Genomic DNA, 24,461 nt, shown 5'->3' on the forward strand with positions numbered 1-24,461 from the left:
CAGAGACTTAGGGCGAGAATGATTTTTAATAGTTGACAACATAACAATTACTAAGTTTCCATCAACTGGCCAAATGAATTCAATCCATAGTTTGAAAGCCATAAAGGATAACTGTGGGATCATTTTTAATAACTGTTCATGAGTAGCCAAAGAATCCTCACCAATTGCACAACCAACTTTACAAAACCTGATTTGTGTTTTGATGCCATCCAATTCTACCTAACGATTTTTTAAGGGGCCAATATTATCTTAAAAAGATATCCCAAGTTAAAGTCTTCAAGGGAAGGTTTTAGAAATGATTATGACTTCTTAAGCTCTGGTAACCAATGAACAACGGTTTTATTTATTTATTCATTCATTCATTCATTTGTGCTGGGGCTTGAATTTAAGGCCTGGGCACCGTCCCTTAGCTTGTTTTGGGTTTTTTTTTGTTTTGTTTTGTTTTGGGTTTTTTTTTTTTAACCCAAAGTTCTACCATTTGAGCTACAGCTCCATTTCTGGCTTCTTGATGGTTCACTGACAGTTCAGAGTCTCTTGGACTTTCCTATCGTGGCTGGCTTTGAACCATGATCCTCAGATCTTCGCCTCCTGCATCGCTAGGATGACAGGCATGAGCCAACAGCGCGCCCGGCTTCCAATGAGCAAATATTTTTAAAGCACTTATATAACAGAGAGTACAGCCGCCTTTGACACGCTGCCAAGTGTACTTCTCTCCCGTGTTTGTATTTAAAATAGAATGGTAGTAACATCACTTGTGTGCCTGCAACTCCTTCTGTGCCCGGGCTGGGAATTAAAAAAAAAAAAAAAGACAACGATGAAGACACAAACCGCTTCGCTGCTTTGCCATTCTCAAGCTCCAAGGAAATAACACATTCATACTAAATTAAGGCACAGACTGAATTATCTGAAGCTGGGGGTGGATGGGGGAAAACGCATCGCCTCCCGAAACCTAGCAGCCCGCGAAGGTGCCTGCCGATCGGGCTTGCCTGCCACATCTCTGCCCGCCCGGGGCAGGTGACCGGGGACCGCACGAACACGCGCCGGGGTGACGGAGCATCCAGCGGCCCCCGCTGCCCCGCGCCCGCCTCCTCCCCGCCGAACTCCGCACCTGTCTCCCGGCGCCGTCCCCCAAGGTGGTCGCGGAGCCCGGGGCGGCCCGCGCGGCGCGGCGCCCGCCGTCCTCCGGGTCCCCGGGAGCCCAGAGTGATGTCCGAAGGGTTCCCGACCCCCCCCCCCAGGGCCCCCCCGACCCGGTCCCCGCTTCCCCCTTCCCAGCTGGAGTTGGCGATTTCTCGGGACCCACCTTTCCACAAGGTGAGGTGGGGGGCGCAAACTTGTCAGGACGGCGGCTGGGGCGGCTCGGGGGGGAGAGCCAGGGGCGCCCCGCACCTGGAGGCGGCCCCTCCCGCGCGCGCACGGTCACCTCTGCCCGCCCCGCCCCGCACTCACCTCCGCGCCGGCACCGCCCTGGCCGCTGCCCCCACGTCTGTCGCGGGCGGGGGAGCAGCCGGGGACCCCGGTGGTCGCCGCGATCTCTGGAGGACGGTGCGGGGAGCTGGGGGGGCGGGGGGGTTCCCTGGCTCCGCCGCGGCAAGCTCCCGCAGCTCCGGCCGCCTCGCCGGACAAAGAGACGCCGCGGGGCCGGCGGTCGATGGGTCCGAGGCTCGGAGCGCGCCGCGCAGTCCGTGCGCCGCTCCCGCCCAGCCCGCGAGGTGCTGTCCGCCGTGACAGGGGCCCCGCCCGCGCGGAAGGGCGGCGCGGGGCGGCACAGGCGCGCACCCCCTCCCGGCCGCCAGGAGATGCGCACGCCGAGCCCCGGGCGCCTCCTCCCGGCCCGCACTACCCGTCTCGCGTCCCGCGTCGCCGACCTCCAGCCCGCCGCCGGGGAGTCACAGCGCCCCCTGCCGGCCGCCCCGCGCACATCGTCCCACTCCAGCCCGCGTTTGGAGGGTGGGCGCCCTGTGGGCAAATGGGGACAGGAAGGGGGGCTCAAAGAGGCCACCGTGGTCCTCAGCCCTGGATCCGGGGGAGGGAGGTTGGAGGGTGATGGAGGGAGCAGCCACAGGGCAAGGGGGCTTCAAGGAGTGGGCTCTGCTTCTTTCTGTGTGGGACAGAAGAGGGAGCCGCTTTGCATGACGAACCGGGGTCCAGCTCTGGGAAGAACTTGGAAGGGCTGCAGGACTGGAACCCAAAGCGGTCTCAGGAAAGGTTTGCCGCAAAGCCGGGTCTTTTCTTTCTAGAAGCAGGCTTTCTTCTGTATGGAAAATACTAGATGCATTTACCCACTCAACTCTCCCAAGGGTTGACCCCACTTAGAATACACAGATGAATGAGTGACCCGCGCAGGGGACCTTTCAGCCCCACGGGAACGTGCGCTTGCACCTGGAAGGCTTGAGAAGGACAAGCGACTCCCAGCACTTCTGAGCCTCTAGTTCAGATGGCGGTGGAATAAAAGTTCCATGGCAAAGATGGACGTCTTTGCTCTATTCAGGTCGGGGGTTCGTTTTTCTTCTTTTTTCTTTCCAGACTAATGGAATCAGCAATATTTCATACCTCCTTTTTTTCTTTAACTAACTGTAATACTGAAAGGCAAATAACAGTTCTATTGCACACTACTGTCTTTGAAAAAAATATTCTATCCTATCTGATCTCCCTCTTCCTCTGGAAGAAACCCGGGCAGATTTTATACCTTTTCCTGCATGATCGGTTGTTACCAAACAACGATTTGGTAGTATTTCAAAGTCCAGTGGAAGCCACATCAAAAGTTGAAGCTCAATTTATTTAAGCCTTCCCTAAGCTCCTCCACCCACTACTCAACAGATTCCAGCCTGCCCGGAACCAGAAGTCCTCATGGAGAAAGAAATGCCATTTGCTGGCCTCAGCTTCCCTTATCTCAGTTGTCTGGCTAACTTTGTGAACTCTCAATCTCCAAAGAGGGAGATGGGCACGTCCTGATTCCCCTCCCCCCAACCCTTATCCCTCCTGCTCACAGGTCCAACTCGCATCCAGACCCTACCACCATCCACCATGTCCTTCTGGCCCTCGACAGCACATGGTTTTGTTGGCCATCCAAGACGGGCCACTTACTGACCCCATTCTCTGGTCACGGCAGCAATGATCAGCCTCCAACTTTGTGGCTAATCAGGTAGCCCTCTGTGCCTGATGTCTGCACTCCGGGAGACACATAGCTATCTATGTGTCCTACCTTCTTTTGCAAAAAGACTCTCCCTCCTTTCTTTGACTCCACCCTGTCTATCTCACTACCCACCTTCTTCCTGGACTATTCTGCCCTGTCCTTCAACTAAACTCTAAACTCTATGTCAGTGCTGTAGGGCAGCATGAAGGAAAGACATCAGGACCTCAGAGCCCAGCTGGTACTCTCTAGCTGTCATACCTTGGGATTCGCCATGGTATGAATGCCAAGGTCACACAAGTCCCTGCTGTTCCCAACCCACTATTGAGCTCACTGGGAACACTGGAGCCCTAGCACTTCTGCCTGGTCCAGGTCCCCTGCAACTGGGGCCTCCTGCACCCTACCAGGGTTCTCACAGGGCTGAGAGGCTTTTTCCTCCTTCATCCTCCCCCCACCATCCTCTCTCCTTTTTGCAAGTCACAAGCCCCAGGCTTGTTTAGAGAATAATACTAAAGAATCTGTACATGTACAGAAGAGACATAACTATGGTAGGCTTAATTTTATTCTACACTTGGGATCCACAGACCTGAAGAGCCAACTAAGCAATACTCTATCACATAAGCCACAGCTCCACTTCCTGCTTTTTGATGGTTAATAGGTGCGAAGAATCTCATGGACTTTCCTGACAGACTGATTTTGAAGTGTGATCTGTAGATCTCAGCCTCCTGAGTAGCTAGGATTACAGGTGTACGTCACTGGCACTGGGGCCTCACCTGTTTTCCAGACATCTCAAACTGCTAGTCACCTATCATACCCAGCAACTATTACACATAAGTGTCATTTTAACACTGAGTTGTACTATATTTAGAAACTGTGGAAGGAGGCGTAGAATGTTCTTTTGTGAAGGGGGAAAAAAACTGGGATCAGCAGGTATTTTAGTAGAGGTCCTCCCAGCTCCCCAAAGCAGAACTTTATAGAACAACATAGATGCAGATAATTTATTTTGGAAGGTGATCCCCAAAAGGAGTTAAAGGATTGAGACATTGAGACTGGATACCATGAAAAGGTAATATAAAGGTATTTTATCAAGGCCATAGCTGAAGGCAAGAGGATCATGGGCACACAATGCCACTGGGAGCTCTAAGAAGCTTACAAAAGCAAGCTCAGTTATTTCCGAATTGTTGTTTCAAAGTGGTGAGGCTGAGCCCTTACCCTGTGGCTCCTACTCTCCGTTGACTGGAGTTATATTTGGGGATATAAGCCCCAAAGGCTTCTGGGGCTTCACAATCACTGGTAGCCTTATGGCACCATCCCTGAAGCAGGACACTGTCACAAGTTACATCCACCAGAATTGTCAGAGTGGCAGAAAAGATGTGGCACAGAGTATAGAGGTGTGTGTGCTGGGGGCTGAGACCTAGCTGATGGGCAGTGCCTTTGCTTAGTAGGTTCAGGCTCCCACCTCCCTTCCCAGATAGAGGGGCAAACATTCCAAATCAGGTATCCGGGAGCAGTTCCACAACATCTGTCAGACTGAGCACACAGAGTGACCTGGAGCATCATGGGAAATTCCAAACTGCTGAAACAACAGTGGGAAAAGATGTGAAGGAAAGAATAGAGTTGCAAGTCATGAATGACACCTGAGCAGAGAAACAACAGGAAAGTTATTCTGATCAGTGCCTCTGCCAAGAGACAGGCACCAGAGCTAGACAGAAGGAGAAACTGGACAATGAGCCTTGCCCATCAAAAGCTCAGCCAACCCTAGGGGGCTCTGGAGAAGACAGGTGTGAGCTTGGCTTATGTGCTCAAGTGTGTGTGTGTGTGTGTGTGTGTGCGCGCGCGCGCGCCTGGCAGTATTGGGGCTCATACACTCAAGTCCACAAGCATCAACTGTAAACTTGTAGGACTTGGGTGAGCTAGGTGTTAAACGTAGTCATTATTAAAGGTCATGAGTGGCTCATGCCTGTGAGGCTAAGATCGGAGGACCCCAGGAGCCAGTCCAAGCAGGAAAGTTCATGAGACACTTATTACCAATTAACCAGCCAAAAAAGCTGGAAGTAGAGCTGTGGCTCAAGTGTTCGTAGAGCACCAGCCATAGTGAAAAAGCTAAGGGACAGTGAAGATCTGAGTTCAAGCCCCAATACTGGCAGGCACAGAACACACACACACACATACACACACACACACACACACACCACACCACACACACACACACACACACACACACACACACACACGTACACACACAGTAGAGTACATAAGCCAAGCTCACACCTGTAATCCTAGCTACTCAGGAGGCTGACATCTGAGGATTATGGTTCAGCTAGGAAGGTGGCTCAGTGGTAGAGCGCTTGCCTTGCATGCCTGAGGCCCTGGGTTCGATTCCTCAGCACCACATAAGCAAAAAGAAAAAAAGCCGGAAGTAACACTGTGGCTCAAGTGGTAGAGTGCTAGCCTTGAGCTGAAGAGCTGAGGGACAGTGCCCAGGCCCAGAGTTCAGGCCCCACGACCGGGCCCCCCCCCCCCCCAAAAAAAAAGACTCTGTGTCTGAGGATTATGGTTCAAATCCAGCCCAGGCAGAAAAGTCTGGCAGATTCTTATCTTCATTAAACTACCAAAAAAAGTGGAGCTGTAGCTGAAGTGGTAGAGCACTAGCCTTGAGCAGAAGCAGCTCAGGGACAGTGCCTCAGCCCTGAGTTCAAACCCCAGAACTGGCACAAAAACCAAAATAGATTATATAAACTTACCATTATCAGTTATAGTGAAAATAAAGTTAATAAATTCTCAAAACTCATCACTTTCCAATTAGTATACAACTAGTATCAAAAGCCTTTCCAAATCTTTCCATTCTTTCTGATAGAGGCACAGAATTCCATTGTGTATATATACCACATTTTCTTGATCCATTCATCTACTGAGGGGCATCTGGGTTGGTTCCATATCTTAGCTATAGTAAATAGTGCTGCAATAAACATAGTTGTGCTGGTAGCTTTAGTATGGTCTTGTTTGTGATCATTTGGGTAAATGCCCAAAAGTGGGATTTCTGGGTCATAGGGGAGCTCTATGTGGAGTCTTTTGAGGAACCTCCATACTGCTTTCCAAAGTGGTTGAACAAATTTACACTCCCACCAACAATTCAGTAAGGTTCCCTTCTGTCCACATCCCCTCCAGCATCTGTTGTTGTTAGAGTTCTTGATTTTTGCCATTCTAACTGGAGTGAGGTGGTATCTCAATGTTGTTTTGATTTGCATTTCTTTTATGGATAGGGAGGCTGAGCATTTCTTCATGTGTCTATTGGCCATGCTTCTTTCCTCTTCAGAGAAGTTTCTCTTTAAGTCTTTAGCCCACTTATTTATTGGGCAGTTGTTTCTTTGAAGATTTGTTGTTGGGGGATTTAATTTTTTGAGTTCCAGGTATATTTTAAATATGAGACCCTTGTCCATTGTATGGCTAGTGAAGATCTTCTCCCAATCCATGGGCTTTCTATTGATCTTGCTAGCTATGTCCTTTGCCACACAGAAGCTCTGCAATTTCATGCAATCCCATTTGTCCAACCTTTTTTTGATTTGTTGTGTTTCTGGGTCTCTATTAAGAAAATTTCGGCCTGTACCAAGGAGACCTAGGGTTTCTCCTATTCCATCCTGTAATGTTTTCAGAGTGTCTGCTTTGACTCCGAGGTCTTTGATCCATTTGGAGTTGATTCTGGTGCAGGGTGATATATAAGGATCTAGCTTTAGTTTTCTACAAGTAGTTAACCAATTTTACCAGCACCATTTACTGGAGAGGCTGTCTTTCTTCCATTCTATTTTTTTAGCTCCCTTATCAAAGATTAAATGGCTATAGGTCTTTAGGTTCATTTCTGGGTTTTCAATTCTATTCCATTGGTCCTGAGGTCTGTTCTTGTGCCAGTACCAAGCTGTTTTGATTACTATGGCTTTGTAGTAGAGTTTGAAATTTGGTATTGCTATTCCTCCAGCACTGTTCTTTCTGTTAAGGATCGTTTTTGCTATTTTGGGTCTTTTATTGTTCCATATGTATTTTTGGATTGCCTCTTCTAGTTCCTTGAAGAATGAGGTTGCAATATTAAAATTATATTAAGTGAAGTAAGCCAGGCCCAAAGAAACATAGGTCCCATGGTTTCCCTTATTTGCAATAACTAGTATATGTCTGAGTCAAGCAGAAAAGGTCAGATAAGTTGATGTTAGGGGAATGAACCCCAAGATAAATATTTAAATTTTTTTTCTTTCATGCAATTGTTTTCACATATTTATAAGATGATTTCTATGTTACTTTGTATGTCCCTCCCCCACGGTATAACCCCTGCTTTCACTGTATTTGATGTTGGTATAATTTGTGGAGGGGAAGGGCAAAAACAAATTGTTTAACTAGGGATACAGGTGGACCCACTGCAACAACGAGATGTACAAGTTGTTATGCTGAAAAACGAACTTTACAACTTTGGTGGGGGGGGGGAATCGGGTGGGGGGGAGGTGGAGTATGGGAAGGGACGGGAAGGGGTAACAAAGAGGAGGCAACAATGCTTGATAAGAAATGTACTCATTATCTTGCCCATGTAATTGTAACCCCTCTGTAAGGTATTCTCACAATAAAAAAAGAAGATGGGGAAAATCACCATGTAGATAGTGATATGATAAAGTTTGTGAAACTGAATTAATATCAGCAAAAGTAAAATAAAAAAAAGCCTTTGTGTTTATTTAAACTAGCATGCAGCTATGAGGAGAAAAAAACATGACGCTGTGCTATTTTGCATTCATTACCAGCAACTCAGTGATGCCACTTTGGTAGACTGAAAGTGTCTACAGGGAGAGAACAAAAATCACAGACTCTACCAATTAGGGAGTTCTCTCTCAAAGAAGCTGGGGTTGAACATTTATATGATGAGAGTTGTCCTGGGCAAGGATGAATGAGCAACTCTCTGTGTCTTTCCTGGACCTGCCATTGGATGGGCTTCTGTGGGGAGAGTGTGGTCTGGGGAGGAGAGGAGAAAGTCTAGGCAGGTGAGGCAAGAGCTCAAGTTGCCCACCAATCAAGACCACCTGTTCACAGCTCTGCCAACACAAGGGCCAATGGGTCATTGAAAGGGAGTCTGAGTATGCATCTCCATAGCCCCCACAACTGGCATCATTTCAAGTATTTCCTTTTATTAAAATTTAACTTTTCCATCGCAGCTCTTGTAATCCTAGCTATTCAGGAGGCTGAGATCTGAGGACTGAAGTTCAAAGCCAGCCTGAGCAGAAGACTCTATGAGTCTCTTATTTCTAATTAATAAAAAAAAAAAAGTGGAAGTGGAAGTGGAGCTGTGGCTCAAGTGGCTGAGTGCTCACCTTGAGCAAAAGAGCTCAGGGACAGTGCCCAGGCCTTGAGTTCAAGCCGCAGTATAAAACAAAATTAATATTGCTATTAACATGTGCTAATCAGCCATATTAATGGGGTGCAGTGTGATACTGCAACTCATGCAGAGATCTTGCACTGATTAACTAGTATTTCCCTGCCTTGTCTTCTCTTTGTATTTGCAGGATTTCAGTGCTCTTCCATATCATAAAATATACAGTAGGTTACTATGTACTATAGCCACCCATTGTGGCTGATCCATTCTGGTGCTGTTTTGGTACCCGTTATCCAACCTTCCTGATCCCTCTCTAGCCACTCTTTCCAACCTCTAATTACAGTACTTTCTCATTGATGAAATAATTGTTACTTCTGTAGCTGTAGCTATATTTTTGTTCCTAATATTGTTTAGATGTGTGTGTGTGTGTGTGTGTGTGTGTGTGTGTGTGTGTAGGTGCGCGCACTTTATTGGAGGCAAGAGTCTCACTGGCTTTGAATCAGTATCCTCAGATCTTAGCTCCTGAGTAGCTAGGATTATAGATGTGAGCCACCAGTGTCAGCTAGATGTGCTTTGAAAACTTTTTTAGTTCACTATGCCTGGTTTGTTTTCTTTGTCTCTTATGATTTAGATATGTCTGCCTCAATCATTATGCCTGGAGTTTCTTTTTTCTTTTCTTTTCTTTTCTTTTCTTTTGTCTCTTAAGAGCTAGCTATCTTTTCTTTTCTCAGTGCTAGGAAATGAACCCAAAACCTCACACAATAGATAAATACTCTGTACCACTGAACTATATACCCAGCCCAACAACCTTCCTTTGAACCTTCCTGCTTCTATTGTATATTACTTACAATTTTACTAATTTCTACTCTATATTTTCTCTTTTCTGGAACTTCTCAAGTTGAACACTTAGCTGATTAATTTTCAATCTTATTTCATATAAATTTTCTGTGTGTTTTTGTCTGTGGTACTTTTACTATCAATAAATTTTAAGCTCTTAATTTGCATTAGAATTACTTCTTGGCCCATGAATTCATTTACAAATGTGTTTTTTAAAGTTTTAAGTGCACGAGACCTTTCTTAAGAGATCCTTTTGCTATTGATTTATAATTTAGTTGTAGTGTGGCCAGAAACCCTGGTCTGCTTTATACAGATCCTTTGAATTAGATACAGACTTGCTTTTGGCTGATTCATAAATGTTGCATGGTCTTGAGAAGAATATGCACCTTCTAATTGTAAGTGCAGGTTACTCTAGCTTTTTAGGTCAGCTTTTGAATTTTTGGACCAAATATTCTATATCCTTTTAAATACTCTGTCTCTTGAGCAGTGGATTATGGAGAAGATGGTACTAAAGTTGTTAATATTGTGTGTGTGTGTGTGTGTGTGTGTGTGTGTGTGTGTGTGTGTGTGTGTGTGTGTGTGCCGGTACTGGGGCTTGAATTCAGGGACTGGACCCTATCCCTTAGCTTATTCATCCAAGCCTAACCCTCTAACCCTGCATTTCCAGCTTTTTGCTAGTAAATTAAAGATAAGAGTCTCACAGGCTTTCCTCCCCTGATAGCTTCAAATCTCCCTTTTCAGATCTCAGTCTCTTGAGTAGCTAGGATTGCAGGCATGTGCCATCAACAATGGCAATATCCATCATTTTTGTTTGTTTGTTTGTTTTTGTTTTTTCATCATGGGAGCTTAACTCTGGGCCTGGGCTTTGTCCCTCAGCTCTTCAGCTCAAGTCTAGCACCCTACCACTTGAGCCACAGCACCACTTCCAGTTTTTTTTTCTGCTTATGTGGTCCTGAGGAATCGAACCCAGGGCCTCATGCATACAAGGCAAGCGCTCTACCACTGAGCCACCTTCCCAGCCCTAATATCCATCTTTTAATTTGTGAATCTACCCCCATTTTAAATATACACAAGTACTTACATCAGTGAATCTATTTCTGCTGTATAATTTGGTGCTTTTTAATGTATCTTTCTCTTTTCTTCCTCCCTGAAATTGGTGGAAGGAAATTCTCCACAGTTTTGTGCTACCTGTTCTGAAAGTTACATAATGTGTTGTGTGTGTGTGTGTGTGTGTGTGTGTGTGTGTGTGTGTGTGTGTGTGTGTGTGTGTGTGTGTGTGTGTGTTACTGATAGGTTACAGGAACCTAAGGCCTTGGGCATTCTAGGCAAGTGCTGTACCACTGAGCTGAGTGCACCCACATCCTTATTTTCAAATTCCAGCAGTTACTTTTAAGCTTAAAGCATAGAAAGGCACCTAGAAATTCTCATTTGGCATAGCTGGCTTCCCCCAAAACAAAGGATTTTTCAGCCCCTACCGGCCTCTCCACCTCACATGACAGTCTGCATTTTTTTTTTTACTGGGGTCCTATTACCTTGCAAACTAGACCCTATTGTGATTTTATAGTCTTCAATCACTATTCCTTATTGAATTTCCTTCCATCTTCCTTCTGGGCCAGTTTCCTCCTTTATGGACAATATCAACAAAATAACCTCACCAATCTTATTGCTGGTAAACACTGTTCAGCAGGGCCTACTTGTTTTTTTCCTGACCATGTAGGAGTTTGGACTCGGGACTCACACTTGGTAGGAAGGCAGGCAGGCAGGCACACGAGTCACACTCCACTGCCCTTCAGGGTGTCTTCTTAAAGATGTTCTTATTTCCTTCCCTGTGTTTATTTAGAGGTTAACAATGACTTCTCTTTCAGCTCCTTGCAAACAGCTTTCCACCATCTCCAGGCTTCTATGGGTGCTGTGAAGACAGTGGCATCTGGTTGACTTTCCTCTGGGAGGGTTCTAGCCTCTCTGTGTCTGCTTGTGGGATCTTCCTGTGGTCTTTGTTGTGGGGCAATTTGCTTCTTTGTGTCAAGCTATGGATTTATTGTTCTTCCTCTTGCTTGTGATCTCTCCAAATAAGAGTCCTTGGCTTTTTAACAATTTGGAGAAATCCTCTAATATTATCCTCTAAGATTGATTGTCTCCATTCAAAACTTCCGGCAATTCAATTAACTGCATGCTACCCCACCCCCTTTATTTTTCCTAGTCTTGGTTTCTTTTCTTTTCTTTTTTGTTGTTGTTGTTCGTGGGGCTTGAATTCTGGGCCTGGGCGCTGTCCTTCAGCTCTTCAGCTCAAGGCGAGTGCTCTACCACTTGAGCCACAGCGCTACTTCCAGTTTTCTGGTAGTTTATTAGAGATAAGAGTTTCACGGACTTTACTGTCGGGGCTGGCTTTGAACCTCGATCCTCAGATCTCAGCCTCCTGTGTAGGTTGGATTACAGGCGTGAGCCACCGGCACCCAGCTCTACTCTTGGTTTCTTGGTCAATTTTTCTTTAGTCTCTCTTTATCTCTCTCTCTCTCTCCCTCCTCCTCCATTCCACACATTTTTTTCACATCTCTAGTTCATTTCATTAACCTTTTATCAGTGGTGTATACTTATCAATCTATCCTATTTATTATGCTTTTCTTGACATTCTCTTTAGTGATTGCTTCTTAAAGTTCTTATTTTTATTTCTTCAAATTCTATTCAGCTCTTTTTAAAATATGCTAGTTCATTTTATTCTCTGTTCTTTCCTCATATTTTGTGTTCTCTGTTTAATTTTATTTAATTTTAGTAAACCTGTTAGGAATATTTTTTTTGTGACATACCTGGAGCTTGAACTCAGGGCCTTGCCACTGACCCTGAGATTTTTTGCTCCAAAGCTAATACTACCACTTGAGCCCCAGCTGCATCGCCTGGCTTTTTTTTTTTTTTTTTTTTTTGGTTAATTGGAGAAAATAGTCTTACTGACTTTCCTGCCTGAGCTGACTTGAATCGCAGTCCTCAGATCTCAGCTTCCTGAGTAGGTAGGATTACAGGCATGAGCCACCAGTACCCAGCTAGGAACGCATTTAACTTTTTATATTTGATTAGCCCAACACCTGAAGTCCTTGACTGTTTAATAATATCATATGCTTTTTCTCTTAGTCAGCAATGACTGCTATAACAAAAAACCCTAAATTTTTAGCTTATAGACAATGCATGTTGGTGTGTGTGTGTGTGTGTGTGTGTGTGTGTGTGTGTGTGTGTGTGTGCCCATGTGCACGCACACATGCGCCAGTATTAGGACTTGAATTCTCAGCCTTGAGTTATTGCTTAGCCTTTCTGCTCAAAGCTAACACTCTACCACTTGAGCCACATCTCCACTTGTGGCTTTTTAGTTGGAGATTGTGGTCTCTCTGATTTGTCTTCCTGATCTAGTTTAGAACCTTAATCCTCAGATCTCAGCCTCCTGAGGAGCTAGGATTATAGGTGTAAGCCACCTCCTCCCAACCCAACATCTGATTCTATCTCATAGTTTGGAGATTTTAGGTCTAAACAAAGGTGACTACATGGTCAGGATCTGCTGAGAGCCCTCTTGGTGGCAAGTGGCTGTATTTTTACATCTTCTCCTGGTAAAAGAAGGGCAAGGCTGTTCTCTAGTTCTTATAAAGGTACTAATGTTACTCATGTGTTTCTACCCTCTGACCTAACCATCTCCCGGTGACCCCATTTCCAAACCCCATCACACTGGGAAATAGGTTTTAGCTTGAACTTTAGGGGAGTACATTTGATCTCAGACATTTTTATTCATTCTCTGTCAACCCACCCTTCCTGTATTTGATGATTGTTTGTGTCGAGATAATTTATTTCCCTCTAAACTCCTTTTACTAAAGGATAGGTCTTTTTTCACTCTTATTGGTCCTGAGACTTGAACTTGGGACTTGGGTGCTATCCCTGAGCTCTTCAGCTCAAGGCGAACAATCTACCACTTGAGCCACAGATCCACTTCCAGTTTTCTGTTAATTGGAGATAAGAATCTCACAGCTTTTCATATCCAGGCTGGCTTTGAACTGTGATCCTCAGGTCTCAGTCTCCTTAGTAGCTAGGATTACAGGTATGAGCCACTAGTGACCAGCTAAGGATGTCTTTTTTTTATTATCTACTTTTTTATGGTGGCTATGCGCAAAAGTCTCAGTTCAACCAAGTATAAAGCAGCTACCCAGTCTTCTCCCAACACAATATGCTAGTTCACAAGCAGGATAATAGCTTAGTACTTGCTTACCACTCTGGCTTCAGCTAGCACTCTGGAGTGTTCACTGTATGTGTGTGTGTGTGTGTGTGTGTGTGTGTGTGTGTGTGTGTGTGTGTGTGTGTGTTTCTTTCTTCTTTTTTCTTTTTCTTTTATTGTGAAAATACTGTACAGAGGGGTCACAATTACATGGGCAAGGTAATGAGAACGTTTCTTATCAAGCTTGTTGCCTCCTCCTTTGTTTCCCCTTCCCATCCCTTCCCCCCCACCCTTTCCTCCCCACCCCCGGCCAAAGTTGTAAAGTTTGTTTTTCGACCTAACGTCTTGTTTTTTTTTTTCTTTCTCATATGCCTAGCTTATGATCTAATGATCTTAGCTATGAATTAAAATGCATTACAAATAGCCTGAGTTCTCCTAAATGCAAAACATGAGGAAAAGTCACGTGTTGCAGGTACTTTATTTGGGAAGTGATCTCAGAGACCTATAAAAAGAAATAAAAGAATGATAGAAAAGCCATTATAGAGTTAGCTAGTATTCCACATTTCTTAGGCCTGATCTTGCTGGGATCTTATTAAATGTACTTCAACTATGTCTCCTTGTGCCACAAACAGACTATAATCAGACTATAATCCTTCTACTATGTCTCCCACGTAGCTATAGCTGGGATTATAAGCAGGAGCCACTGTATCTAGTCCTCATTTTTCTTTACCTCTGATCTAATGATATGGGGAGTTCAAAGTGAGCTCATGGTGGTGTAGTAGCTTTGAATTCTTTAAAACAATGAATCAGAGCATCACATCTAGCAAAATAGAAGATTTTAGAAGGAGTAGAAACTAAGAATGGGTCACTGGCCATACTGAATAGGATGACCTACCCCAGCCTCTGCTGTGAGTCAAAGCTGTGGACCACATAGTAGGCTCAGCCATGAAACACTGTCATCTTTCTGTGTCCATGGGAAATGGTTGTAAGACCTACAGGGACACAAAAAGCATGTGGATATACAAAATACTGCAGTGCCCAGGAGCCGGTAGGTCATACCTATAATCCTAGCTACTCAGGAGGCTGATGTCAGGATTGCAGTTAGAAGCCAGCCCAGACAGGAAAGTCCATGGGACTCTTATTTCCAATAAAATAAAAAATGAAAATGAAAAACTGGAACTACTTCCAGTAGTAGAACTGTGGTTCATGTGGTAGAACTCTAGCCTTGAGAAGGGAAAAAAATTACTCAGGGATAGCATCCAGGCCCTGAGTTCAAACCCCAGAACCAGCACAAAATATTGTGGTGATGGTCATTTTGGCAAATACCAAACCTACAGTAATACTGAGGTGTGCAAGGCTCCCATATAAAGCATGCAATAAAGTAATGAAGCCTTCAATACTTTTTTTAAAATTAAAAATATTACTGTATAAATTGGCATAGTATTACATATTGCCTAACACATTCACCCACATACTGTAAATCATCTCTCAAAGACTTTCAATACCCAACACACTGCAAATGCTCCATGACTACATGTTACATTGTATTTTTTAGGAGGGGGGTGTCCAGTCGTGGGGCCTGAACTCTGGGCCTGGGCTCTGTCCCTCAGCTCTTCAGCTCAAGGCTAGCGCTCTACCACTTGAGCCACAGCACCACTTCCAGCTTTTTTCTTTTTGCTTATGTGGTGCTGAGGAATCGAACCCAGGGCCTCAGGCATGCAAGGCAAGCGCTCTACCACTGAGCCACCTTCCCAGCCCCTACACTGTATTTTTTTAAGGGACTAATGACAAGAAAAGACTTTGAATATGTTCAGACATAATTTTTTTCAAATATTTTCAGTCTGTCATTGGTAGAATTCATGAATTAGAACACCGCTTATATGGAATGTGTGTGAGAGATGGACAGACAGACAGACAAACCCCAAAGCAGTGGAGAGACAGGTGTGTGAGTAGATCGTGAGGAACACAGCGCTGCATTGTGAGGCACTCATCTTTGATGAGCTCTCTCCAGGAAGTTAAGCACGCAGTTTTCTCTCCTATAGCAGGAAGGAGGGGGGCACTTCTCTCCATCAACATGGCTCAAGAAATCTGGCATTCAACATACTTGTGCTTGTTTGCTCAAACACCCCTACCTAAGATCTCAGGACCCTACCTGTGCCACACACCAGAGCACTAGTAGATGTTGGAGACCGGTTGATGCTGTGCCATCAGTCTCCTAGGAAACAGCCACAGTCTGTATATTTTTGTGCCCAAGCATTAAGTGCCATTCTTACTACAAAATTTCACCTTTGCTCCATCTTGTCTAACACAGAAGAGAATCTTAGCAATGGGGTGTGTGTGTGTATGAGAGAGAGAGAAAGAGAGAGAGAGAGAGAGACAGAGAGAGACAGAGACAGAGACAGAGAGACAGAGAGACAGAGACAGAGACAGAGACAGAGACAGGGACAGAGACAGAGACAGAGACAGAAACAGAAACAGACAGAGACAGAGAGACAGAGACAGAGACAGAGACAGAGAGACAGAGAGAATTGGTACTGGGGTTTGAACTGATAGGTTCATTAAAAACAAAATAGAAAACAACCCAGTGGAAAAATAATAAAATATTACATAGTCCTGAAAAATAAACAGATTCTAATTATGTTCCACAAATAGATGAATCTTAGAAGCAGTATATTGAGTGAAAAGAGTATGCCGAAGACCCTCGTGTAGTACAGACCATTTTTATAAAGCTAAGAAGAAACATCGTCAATATGCTATTTCATTATATTTACCACCTGATAAAAGTATTTTAAAAGAAAGACAGGAAAGGATGGCTATGAAACGTAAGAGACAGTCATAACAGCGTGAAATGAGGGAAAGGTGAAAGGGTGGGGTGGGGGTGGGGTGGAATTACAGTTTGTTGTTCTGCTGGGATATTTGCTATTTTGTTTTTAATGAACCTATCATCAACAGTTTGCTAAAACCACTTTATATATCAACAAACATTTGAGAGAATGCCAAGCATTTTGCCATGTGGCTGTAGCTTATTCTCATTCTCTGTCATGCTTGATATGGTTCAACTTCTTAATCTAGCGGGCATAAAATGTCTCACTGGTCCTATATGATGTTTCCTTTAGGTTAGATTCCCAGATTAGATCTAAACTTCTAACCTTATGATTAGATGTCCTCCATTATTCCTTTTCTCTTACTAAAATCAAGCTTACCTCTTTGTCTTTGTTTTGGTTGTGTGTGCTTCTTTAGGCTATAGATTTGTAGGAGGTATTTTCATATTCCATCAACTAATCAACAGTCGCCTGTGTGTATTAAAATGTGCTCTCTCTTGGGCTGGGAAGGTGGCTCAGTGGTAGAGCGCTTGCCTTGCATGCTCAAGGCCCTGGGTTCGATTCCTCAGCACCACATAAGCAAAAAAAGAAAAAAGCCGGAAGTGGCGCTCTGGCTCAAGTGGTAGAGCGCTAGCCTTGAGCTGAAGAGCTGAGGGACAGCGCCCAGGCCCAGAGTTCAGGCCCCACGACTGGACCAAAAATAAAAAAATAAAAAAATAAAATGTGCTCTCTCAAGTATAATTTGATTTTTTCTTTCTGCTATTTCTTTAATGAGTCTTTTTGTTTTGGTTTTGGTTTTGGTTTTTTGTTTTTTTTTTTGGTCAGTTGTGGGGCTTGAACTCTGGGCCTAGGTGCCAGCCCTCAGCTCTTCAGCTCAAGGCTAGCATTCTGCCACTTCAGCTACAGTGCCACTTCCGGTTTTTCTGAGTGGTTTTTTGGGGATGAGTATCATGGACTTTTTCTCACAGGCTGGCTTTGAACTTCGATCCTCAGATCTCAGCCTCCTGAGTAGCTAGGATTACAGATCTGAACCATCAGCACCCAGCTATGAGTCTGTATTTTTTAAGAAGTCAACATTCAGGGGTCAATCTCTTCTTTCATAAATGAATGCATGTTTGTTTAAGAATGTTAAAGATTAAAAAGATATTTTCCCTCAAAAGTATTAAATATCTACTTTTCACAGTTAAAGTACTTAATCAAGTGGAACTGAGTTTGGTGCATTGTGGGAGGTGAGACTCCAACTTCAATTTTATCCACTTGGAAACTCAGATGTTCCAGAATCCTTTGTTAAGTGGTTCTTCTTATCCCAATTATCAGGAATGCCACTTCTATGCAAAGGTGGGCTTCCTTCAGAAATCACTTTATTCTACTGGCCAACTTATCTACACTTGCACCAACCCCAGTGCCTAAAAGCTATGAATTTACAGTGCTTTTATATTTGCTAAGAAAGTCCATCTTCCTTAGGCTTCTGGACTATTCTGTGTGTGTGTGTGTGTGTGCGCGCGCGCGCGCACATGCGTGGCTTGTGCAGTGCACACATGTGCTACTACTGGAGACGAACTCAGAACCTCCTGTTCTCACTTGGCTTTTTTCTTTTTCTTGACACTTTATCTATTGACCCTTGCCTCCAGTTTTGGTTAACTGAGGATAAGAGTCTGCCTGGACTGACTCTTAACCTCAGTCCTCAGATCTCAGCCACCGAAGTAGATGGGAATTATAGATGTGAGCCACCAGTGCCTAACTGGGCTGCCTGTCTTATGGCATCACCATTTTATTTCCTATCCTCATTGGGGTCATTTGGATTAATTCCTCTTCACTGTGGGTGAAATAGCTTTTTCTACCTTCAATGATGTTGATTTTCTCTATATTTCTTACTTTGGACAATAGAATATTAGCAGGTATTGTCTTTCATATTTTGCTATCACAATGAGAACCAGCTCTAGTCATTGGTCTGAGTATAAGGAGACTTTTTTTATGTGTAATTACTGTTGCTCTTGCAAGAGCTGATTGATACATCAATTTCTCTAAAGAATAACATCAATTTTTTTTATTTTTTCAATACTGATACATGTTAGGTTGGTTTTCTATCATTTGAGACATGCCTCCAGCTCTGTTTTCTATTTAATTGGAGATGGAAACTCATAGACATTTCTGCCAGAACTGGCTTAGAATTATGATCCTCTAGCTCTCAGCCTCCTAAGTAGCTAGGACTAGAGGCATGAGCCACCAATGCCTTGCTAAGATTGTTAATAATTATCTTAATGCTATAAATATTTCCCCCATCTTACACTTGGCCTCATATTTTCAGGGTTTCTTAAGTTTGAAAAAAGAGAATTTTTTAGTTAAATTGGTCCATTGTTTTCCTTTGTTGATTTTCTATTTTTGAACCAAAACAATCCTTTCCTGAGATTTTTGCAACTAATCAATTCTAGTCTCTGCTTTTCTAAAACTTTTAAAATAAGTAATTTTGTAACCTATCTGGAGCAAGAGAGACATACAAACCACTCCTATCTCTTCTTTTACATAGAAGGGAGCCCTAAAATAAGTCCTCTTTCCAGTTGGAAAAATGTTTAAGTTGAAAGTGCATTAAGTTTGTATAAGGAAGTACCCTTTTAGCTAACATGTTTGTTTTTTACTTTAAATTTTTAATTAAATTGGCATGCCAATTGAACTAATTCAATTACACTGTGCTTAACCAAGCTGAAATTCAGCTTTCATTTGCTGCCCACTTCATCTAGAGAATTTAAATTTACCAGAACCTCCTAGCCATCCACATCTCTCTTCCTTATAAGCCAAAAATAATTTGAAAATGTAGTTGCTTTAAAAATAAACTGATAACCTAGCTAATTAGGAGGCTGAGATCTGAGAATTGTGGTTCAAAGCCATCCTGGGCAGGAGAGTCCGTGAGAATCTTATCTCCAATCAACTACCAAAAATCTGGAAGTAGAGAGCCCCATCAGCCTTAAGGAAAAAAAAAATCTAAGGGACAGTGCCCAGGACCTGAGATCAAGCCCCAGGACCAAAACAAAAATTAATTAATTAATAATTAATAAATATTAAGCTTCTAAATGAGCTCATGACTTTCATCTGTGTAACTTGGAATCGAAGGATGTACACTTTCATTTTGTTATTAAAAGGAGTAGGAAACATGTGAATAGCATTTCTACCCTAAAGGTGAGTATGTGTGAGTGGACATCAGACACAGGTGGAGCCTTTCCTGGCCCCCCAGGTGGAATGTGTGTGTGTGTGTGTGTGTACACCACAGCAATGTATGCAGATGGCTTGCATCACAGTGTACTTTTTGTGTTCTTTTTACTGAACAGAGGACCCATCCTTGCTAGGCAGAAACTCTACCACTTTTGTTTTATTTGTTTTCTAGATAGAGTCTCATAATTTTCTTCCCAAGGGCTAGCCTAGACCTCAATCAATCTTCCTGTCTATGTACCTGTGATTACAGGTGTATGCCACCATGCCCAATCTCAATGCACCTTTGCTTACATATTTGTTCATCTCATTTGGCCAAGCTCACACCTGATTCATTTCTAGTTGTCTAGCACCCATCCTGGAGCTCACCACATAAAAGATAAACAGTAAATACTGGACAGATGACCAGCTAATTGGAAGTGCACAGTGGGCTCAAGTGAGTGGACTGTTCTCTTAACTTCATTCTCTTTCGAGAATAGTTAGATGGTGACCAATAGAAAAATAGATTTCAGAATTTGTTGAAATGGTCTTTGTCTATGCCTCTCCCTGGAGGTAGTCTTTCTAGAGAGCCCAAATACCACATAGAACAGGAAAGAGGGAAAACAAAAAGCTTGCCCGCAATATCTAAAGCTCAGTTATCCTAGCAATGTGATACAATATCTTAGGGGAACACCCAGCTTAGGGCAGGTCATGCAGAGCCTTCTTCTGAGCTACCCATTTCCTATTCATCAATTTCAGTGTGTGTGCTATAATCACGTGACACAATCTGCTAAGTCCTGACAACTGTACTTCTTTGCAAAATTCTGCAGAAGCCAGGTGCCAGTGGCTCATTCCTGCAATCTTAGTACTCAGGAAGCTGAGATTTGAAGCTAGCCTAGGCAGGAAAGTCTGTGAGACTCTTATATTTAGTTAACCAACAAAATGCCAGAAGTAGAGGTATGGCTCAAGTGGTAGAAAACTAGCCTTGAACAAAAATCTAAGGAATAGCACCCAGGCCCTGAGTTCAAGCACTAGGAACAACACAAAGAAATATATATATATATATATATATATATATATATATATGATCATCAGCCATTAATATACAATCCTATTCCAATAGTATTTGAATACTATAAAGAATATTTAATGCTGAGTAAACAGAATTCCATGGCAGCACAATAAAATCATGAAGTGTTGGAAGTATTAGTGGCTGCTGTATTTACATCTGGATTGAAGTTTTGCAATTGCTTATTTAGAATCAAAAATCACCTTTTTACAAAGGCAATTCACTTTGAAGTTGGTCCTTTAAGTCTACAGCCTCCTTCAGAAGTTCAGAGGGAGAAAGTCGATAATGAAATCATCCTCTCTAGTTGGCTTTTGAAAATCCTGATGGGGAGAACTTTATTTCGAGTTTGCAGTAAAGCTCATACCTAGTCTGGCCAGCAGAGGGCATCAGGACCACGGGACATTGCTAGAGTGAGGCTCGTATTTTAAAAGAAGGATGCTCAGTTGGGGTGCAGAAAGCTGTCACCAGTGGAGGGAGGGGGGAAGGGGCCTGGTGGGGGGAAGAGAGTATTCCTGAAAGATGAAAAGGAAGGTCTCTTCTAAAAGTTCTCTTCTATCTTTGTTCTGCAGTCTCTCCCCCATCCCGGGGTGCTTTATTGGCTAGTGAATACCACATATATTCAGGAACGAGGGTACTGGGGGGCTGGGTACAGAGCAGACCCTGTAGGGGCCCTGACCTGTGATTGGGTGCCTGGCCTCACCTGACCCCAGTTCTGAGGGGCAGGGCAGTGGCAGGTATCCCAGACCCAAGCTCCAAGAGTCAAGGCCACAAGCATTCTGCACAGGCTCTGCCCCCAGTCAGACTCCCCCAGGGGACATAGATGGAATGACACACTTAGGAAGAGTTCAAGATGTGGTTACAGAACCCGAACCAGGAGCTGGGGCCTGTGGGCGTGCACCTGTCACACTCTGGTGAGGGGGCCCTCCACCCAATTCACACATCCACGTGCTCTCCAGGTCCTTCCAGAGAGGGAGGTGTTCCTTTCGTGGTCCTTAACTATCATGGCACAGAATACAGCACCACCATCCCAGATTCCCTCCCGCCACCTCCAGCTATATTCCTAGTTGCTATGTTCCTCCAACACCAGCTTGCTCTCCCATGAGGCCCTTCATTGCTGCTCTTTGAAGACCCCAGACTTCCCCTCTTGTCCACTCACACAGCAGCAGTCAACCCCTAAATGCCTTTGATTGTCCTCTTAGCACTTACCACCGAGCCCCATACATTTCCCGGTGGCCAAAATACTTTCAATATCATATCCATGGAAGCAGGATTTGTGTGCCATTTTTACTGAAGTGTGTTAATCATCCAAAGGTATTATGTTCTCTACATGCCGATATTCCCCCTCAACCCCCCACCCCTAGATCACTCCTACCCCACCCCCAAATCTGCTGGCTAGTCTAGGTACAAGCTCTGCTACAAAGTGGGAAGAAAATTTTGCCAGATTAGGAATATCAAAAGCTAACTAGAGAAAACGGTTTAATGATTGATTGAATGAATGAATGAATAAATGAAAATTGAATTTTTATGAATTTGTATAGAGTACTTAGACACGATTCACCTCCCACTTCAACCATATAACCTCTTTCACCCTTCTGCAGTCACACAACCCCAAACAGAATTTGTTATACCTTCCTGCCATTCACTTTTTTCCTTTTTGTTGGTGCTGGGGCTTGAACTCACGGCCTGAGTGCTGCCCCTGAGCTCTTTCTACTCAAGGCTGGTGCTTGACCACTTGAACTACAACCCCAGCTCCAGCTTTTTCTTTACTTTTCTCTTTCCTTCTTCTTTCTTCTTTTCTTTCTTTCCTTCATTCTTCCTTCTTTCTTCTTTCTTTCCTTCTTTTTTTTTTTTTTTTTTGGTGGCTAATTGGAGATAAGAGTCTCACAGACTTTTCTTCCCAAGATAGCTTCAAACCATGGTCCTCAGATCTCAGCCTCCTGATAGCTAGGATTACAGGCATGAGCCATCAGAGCTCAGCTCCGGACATTCGTTTTAAAGGACATAATTGCAAATATGAGCGCAAACACATGATATTTGACTTTCTCCATCTAGCTTATTTGGTAGATGGAGAAAGTCAAATATCAGGTTGTTCAACCTGAGGATCTTCAGTCCCATCCACTTTCTTGCAAATGGCACCATTTTGTTCTTCTTTATACCTGAATGATACTCCATTGTGGATAGCAGTTTTTGTGTATGGAGGTGTGTTGTTCTCCACCTGGAACAGCTCCGAGATTGTGGGCACAGTCTTACAGCCCTTCAGTCTGAGGCCAGAGGCTCCTACTGTGTTCAAACATAGCAGGCCACCACCCAGCAGCATGTAGGTTTGAAGATTGGCCTGGATGGGAAAAAAGTGCTCTTTATTTGTGTGTTCATTTGCTTGAAGAACAATGCCAACTTTCCTACTGTCTTTTAATTTTTCCCTCTCCTAATCTGTAAGACTTTTAAGCACTTTTGAAGCATGACTTGATCATATATTTTCAGGTAAAATAAATCAAGGCCAGGGAAGTAAAGACTCTTAAAGTCACACAGCTAGTAACAGCAGAATTAGAAGAGCAGAACCCAAGGCTTGTGAGTTTTATCCCCGCTGCTTTCAGAGCCTGCACTGTTCTAGACCAAGCGTGTAAGCTGTTACCTTGGGGTCAGGCAGCAGCTGTGACCTTCCAGCCTTGAGGATTCTCCTTAGTGCCCAGTGCCTTGGGAAATGACAGCTTGTTTGCAGAGCTAGCCCTGGTTCCATTTCAGGGTCAACATATTAATGATCCTTTACTAATAAGCCAGGAGCATAAGATGTTTCACAATGGTGGCAAATTGAATGTGAAGAGAAAATAGAATGCTTTGTGACACACCACAATAGACAGGCATATTGGAAGTCATGTGACTCTTCACCCTGGCTTCCTAAATGATGGTTGATCTCTGGCCCCTGTGGAGTTTATTGTCTGACCCTAAGCAAAACACTTGTTCCAGACCACAGACTGTAGCTAATTAGCCACAACTACATTTCACATGAAGTTTTGGAGTTTTTTTCATGATCCTCTTTCCTATGCAGCAGGAGAATAGGCACTGTGTTCCTTTAATTGTGTCTTCCTAATTAAATTGTGAGTCGTAATTGCTTCTTCCTCTCAAAATGAAGATCTCAGATTTCATCATCAAGTTCCTATATTCGTGTAATATCTGAACTAATTTTCAAAACCCTGACACAATTAAGTAGCTTAGTGGCCTGCACCCTGGGCATAATTTTGAGGTGGATATTACACTTCCTGTCAGACAATAATCATCATATGTTTATCCAGTGACATCTGGGATAGAAATATTGCAAGAAGTACAAGAACAGTACCCCCTGCCACTGATCACCAGACTTTTCCATCTGACTTTTACATACTTAAAAAGAAACTATGATGATTAATTGAACCATTTTGGCAAAAAAAAATTACGGATTTTGGCAATCAGAAGTATCACGTCAATAACACCACTCTATACAGTACAGCTGTAGCTAACAGATTGCAAGTGGAAACACATAGACTATGCAAACTGAAAAAGGTCTCAGAGCTAATCTGATGCAAACCAAAATCACATCCATTCTTAACTACTTACAGGAGCTAAAATCCCTCTTCTGTTAAAGTGCCTACATCCAGGGCCTTGAGCCCCCAAATCTATTTCTCCTACTTCAGCAAGAGCACCACAGTTTTGCTTTGGGAAGTTGCCATCCGCCCAAACTGGTGGAGAAAATCTTGGTGGGGGTTGGGGAGAGACTGTTCCTGTGGATGCTCTGAACTGGGCTCTGAATATGACACCAGCCAACGGCTCTCTCACTCACTTTCACCGTGTCTCTCTCCTCTCCCTCCCTCTTTTCCCCTTGCTCATCTCCCTTTCTTCCCTTTTGATATCTC

General features: G+C 43.8%; 1 protein-coding gene across 3 annotated transcripts in view; it reads right to left on the reverse strand.

The window, feature by feature from the left end:
• The window catches only part of Mtus2 (microtubule associated scaffold protein 2), a 577,850-nt gene extending 576,329 nt beyond the window's left edge, over window positions 1-1,521 (reverse strand). For all 3 annotated transcript variants that reach the window (XM_070003044.1, XM_070003046.1, XM_070003043.1), the window contains exon 1: window positions 1,450-1,521. The gene's annotated coding sequence lies outside the window, so the exon portion shown is untranslated. The remainder of the gene's footprint in view (window positions 1-1,449) is intronic.
• Between the last annotated feature and the right edge of the window lie 22,940 nt (window positions 1,522-24,461).

Source organism: Dipodomys merriami, unplaced genomic scaffold, assembly GCF_024711535.1.
Source record: "Dipodomys merriami isolate MVZ:Mamm:240054 unplaced genomic scaffold, mDipMer1.0.p SCAF_6, whole genome shotgun sequence".
NCBI classification, from domain to species: domain Eukaryota; kingdom Metazoa; phylum Chordata; class Mammalia; order Rodentia; family Heteromyidae; genus Dipodomys; species Dipodomys merriami.